The sequence below is a fragment of the Larimichthys crocea genome, chromosome XII, assembly GCF_000972845.2.
Source record: "Larimichthys crocea isolate SSNF chromosome XII, L_crocea_2.0, whole genome shotgun sequence".
Classification (NCBI taxonomy): Eukaryota; Metazoa; Chordata; class Actinopteri; family Sciaenidae; genus Larimichthys; species Larimichthys crocea.
In genome coordinates this window covers 797,727-802,067 of record NC_040022.1, presented here as the reverse complement: position 1 = coordinate 802,067, position 4,341 = coordinate 797,727, and the positions used below count along the sequence as shown (strand labels likewise).

Below are 4,341 nucleotides of genomic sequence, written 5' to 3'. Positions count from 1 at the left end.
GTGATACCCAGTAATGAGTTCATACTAACCTGACTGAGCCTTATGGCATTTTTAATGTCACAATGGCATTCTGTGACATTTTTATCACACCCGTGCTGCTCACAGGTTTTCTCTGTGGTATTTTGTTGGCGTGTGTGTGGCCCCCGTCCTTGTTGGAGTTCTGTCTTTTACAGTAACAGTGCCTCCAGCAGACTGAAACTTGTTAGTTTACTTCCCACAAATACAAGTGTGGCTGCATGGTGCATCACTGCTCCGTAATGAATCCTAAAAATAGCTTCTTCTTCTTCTTTTTTTTTTTTTTTAAGGCTGCGGATAACGTGAATAGCTCGGATTTCTAGTTCATCCCCACGCTGAGAAAGAATCAGTGACCAAATGCAACACACACACACACACACACACACACACACACACACACGCACGCACACACAGTCCAGTCATTTGACAGTCGTTTGCTCAGTCAGGTGTGAATTGTGACTATATACCCATTTGTGAAGCCGTTTTACTGCATGTTACAGCCCCCCTCCCTCCTTCTCGCTCATCTCCTCTGCCTCTCTGCCTCCCTCTGATGCTCTCTCTCTCCCTCTTCTGCGCTCTTCTCATCAGAGATGGAGAAGGAGAGGGAGGGAGAGAGAGAGGAGAGAGAGAGAGATTGTACATGGAAATTCACATGACAGCTTCTAAGTCATGGAGAGGTTGAGATGCACTACTGTTGAACTGATAGATAGATAGATAGATAGATAGATAGATAGATAGATAGATATGTGTTACAGGTCCTGACCTTCTCTGATGGAGAAGTTGACAGTAAGTGGCATCTGACATTTTCATGAAGCCCCTCCCATCTTACATCTATAGGGGTGGGGCCCTATAAGCCCCTCCTTCTCATTAACTCATGCATTTTAATGCGATCACTGTCACTTTATTTCCAGTCACCTTTTAAACTTCAACTTTACATATTAATGTCAGAGGTATCCAGCCCATGAAACCAGGTGTATGTCTGACTGTAAAGTCTGAAAAAGTTTGGTAAGAAAGTCAAGAAAGTCTTGTTACACACCTGAGGGCGGGGGGTATGTCATTATTTGCAGGACAGAACTTAAAGTCACGATTTCTGCACCAGGTCTGACCCTCTCCTGGGTCTCTTTGGACAAATAAATCAGCAGGAACTAAAGGTTTGTGTCCTCTGTTCACAGGTCGGAAGCAGTCCGAGTTGACCCCGCGCCACACCACTGACCTGGACGCAGTAGTTCATTAACTCCTGCAGGTAACAGCGCGGAAGAGTTCAGGCAGGGCTTCAAACTTGTCGATTATCTGGTCGAGCATGGCACAGTGAAACCCGGGATCCGTTTCCATCCATCCCAAGAAAAAAACTTGTTTCATTTTGGAGATGGACTCCTGCATCCTCAAGGTTTCTGTTAACTTTCATCTGGCGTTTATTGGTGTCGTGTTTTCTCTTGCACCACTAGTTGGTGTATGTTTTTTTTTTCTTTCTTACATCCATTTATAGGCTCTGTTGTGTTCTAGTTTTCCGGATGGATTGACTCTCTCAAAAAAAAAATCTCCAAATGCATGAATGAGTGAATGGATGGAGGGAAACAGATAGATAGAGAGAGAGAGAAGACAAAAAAGAGAGAAGAGTAGAGAATATGAAAATGAAAAGGAGGAGCAGGGTTTGAGCAAACTCTGCCTGCATTAGTGTCTCTTTGACTGAGCTACTTCCTGAAGGAGCTTTAGCGCAGAGAGAGAGAGAGAGAGAGAGAGAGAGAGAGAGAGACCGACAGTCCGTCTATCTATCCAGCTGCCCCTTCCTCTGCAGAAGCGCGCAGGCACACACATAGACAAAGCGCAAAATCTCTCTCTCACACACACACACGCGCGCGCGCACACACACACGCGCGTGCACGTGCACGACGAGAGAGAAAATAGAGAGAGTGAGAGAGAGAAAGAAAGACGTTGGGGAAACTGGTCCCATGCACGGTTTGCAGGCTTGCCGGACCTTCTACTGTAGTAGTCAATGTGCGTGTGCGTCCGGCTTCTGCTCACCTGCCTCCTCCTCCACCTCCACCTCCACCTCCTCCTCGCCCGGGACAGGAATAACGGGATACCGGGAGCTCTAACCACACAGAGGCAGGTTTGAGCCCCCACAATGCACGGGGCCAGCAGTGATTGCAGTGGAGAAGCAGCGGTGGGCGCACACACAACGAAGATTGGATTACAACAACAGTGATTTTATTCGCAAGCTGCTGCTGCTGCTGCTGCTGCTGCTGCTGCGCGCCTGTGAAGTCCGAAAAAAAAAAATACCGGGGGGATTTCATTCAGTTTTGTTTTTTTTGTTTTTTTTTTGGACACGGTGGGAATAATTCATCGCCAGAGATCCGGTGATTTTTTTTTTCTTTTCTTTTTCTCCTTGTGTTGTGCAGTGTTTGTGAGTGTGATCACCATCGCAGGGGCTGCATGGTTTCTCAGAGGAGAGAGGGGACTGTTGCAATGTCATCTCGCACCACTGTTTTGGAGCTCTGTGGAAGGGAGATGCTGTAAGTACTTGTTATTTTTTTTTTGTGTGTGTGTGTTTTTTGTCTCTCTCTGAATTTGGGATTGTGATGATCGTGCACCATACACCCCTCCCTCCGTCCTCCCCCTCACACCCCCTCCCCTCCTCTCTCTCTCTCTCTCTCCTCCCGCCTGGAGATTAGTCAACGCCGCGCAGCGAGGATCGATACCGGCCGATCTAATAAAGCGGGTCGCTTACGAGGCCACCGCGGGGTTGCACACACTGTTACACCGGCAATTACCACCTCCTGCCCCGGCCCTCCCACACACCCCTAACTTATCCGTCCAGATATTTTTTTTTTTTTTTTTTGAGGGGGGGGGGTCTTTATTTAGTCTTGAGTCATTATTGTGTTTTGGGACAGCGGTGCTCTTCTCCGCGGTGTGGGTGCCGCACTTGGATAGGGCGCCTGTGGGTAAAAACCCGCACGGCGCCCGGGAGGAGAGAGAGAGGGGAGGGGGTGTGAGGGGGGAGGAGGGGGGAGGGAGGGGTGTATGGTGCACGTCCTCACATCCAAATTCAGAGAGAGACAAAAAACCAACACACACACAAAAAAAAAATAACAAGTACTTACAGCATCTCCCCTTCCACAGAGCTCCAAAACAGTGGTGCGAGATGACATTGCAACAGTCCCCTCTCTCTCTGAGAAAACATGCAGCCCCTGCGATGGTGATCACACTCACAAACACTGCACAACACAAGGAGAAAAAGAAAGAAAAAAAAAATACCCGGATCTCTGGCGATGAATTATTTCCACCGTGTCCAAAAAAAACAAAAAAAAAAAAAACTGAATGAAATCCCCCGGATTTTTTTTTTTTTCGGAATCACAAGCGCGCAGCAGCAGCCGCAGCAGCAGCAGCAGCTTGCGAAATAAATCACTGTTGTTGTAATCCACTTCGTTGTGTGTGCGCCCACCGCTGCTTCTCCACTGCAATCACTGCTGGCCCTGCCATTGTGGGGGCTCAAACCTGCCTCTGTGTGGTTAGAGCTCCCGGTATCCGTTATTCCTGTCCCGGGCGAGGAGGAGGGGTGGAGGTGGAGGTGGAGGGAGGAGGCAGGTGAGCAGACGCGGACGCACACGCACACTTGAATACTACAGTAGAAGGTCCGGCAAGCCTGCAAACCGTGCATGGGACCAGTTTCCCCAACGTCTTTCTTCTTCTCACTCTCTCTCTATTTTCTTCTCGCGTGCACGTGCACGCGTGTGTGTGTGTGCGCGCGCGCGCGTTGTGTGTGTGTGTGTGTGAGAGAGAGGATTGCGCTTGTCTATGTGTGTGCCTGCGCGCTTCTGCAGAGGAAGGGCAGCTGGATAGATAGACGGACGTCGGTCTCTCTCTCTCTCTCTCCTTCTCTCTCCTCTTCTCTCTCTCTCTCTCTCTCTCTCTCTCTCTCTGCGCTAAAGCTCCTTCAGGAAGTAGCTCGTCAAGAGAGACACATGCAGGCAGAGTTAGTTTGCTCAAACCCTGCTCCTCCTTTCCATTTTCATATTCTCTATCTTTCTTTCTTTTTGTCTTCTCTCTGCCAATATCTGTTTCCCTCCATCCATTCACTCATTCATGCATTTGGAGATTTTTTGAGAGAGAGTCAATCCATCCGGAAAACTAGCACAAACAGAGGCCTATAAAGTATGTAAGAAAGAAAAAAAAAACATACACCACTAGTGGTGCAAGAGAAAACACGACACCAATAAACGCCAGTGAAAGTTAACGAAACTTTAAGGCTGCAGGAGTCCATCTCCAAAATGAAACAAGTTTTTTTTTTTGGGATGATGGAAACAGACGGATCCCGGGTTTCACTGC

At 48.2% G+C, this 4,341-nt stretch overlaps 1 protein-coding gene across 2 annotated transcripts in view; it reads left to right on the top strand.

The window, feature by feature from the left end:
* Positions 1 to 963: 963 nt before the first annotated feature.
* Positions 964 to 4,341, top strand: part of grin2aa (glutamate receptor, ionotropic, N-methyl D-aspartate 2A, a) — a 129,009-nt gene continuing 125,631 nt past the window's right edge. The window contains exons 1-3 of one of the 2 annotated variants that reach the window (XM_027285432.1): positions 964 to 1,020; positions 1,188 to 1,258; positions 2,415 to 2,528. The gene's annotated coding sequence lies outside the window, so the exon portion shown is untranslated. Of the gene's footprint in view, positions 1,021 to 1,187; positions 2,529 to 4,341 lie in introns of both variants that reach the window. The other variant, XM_010729168.3, reaches the window with a different exon arrangement.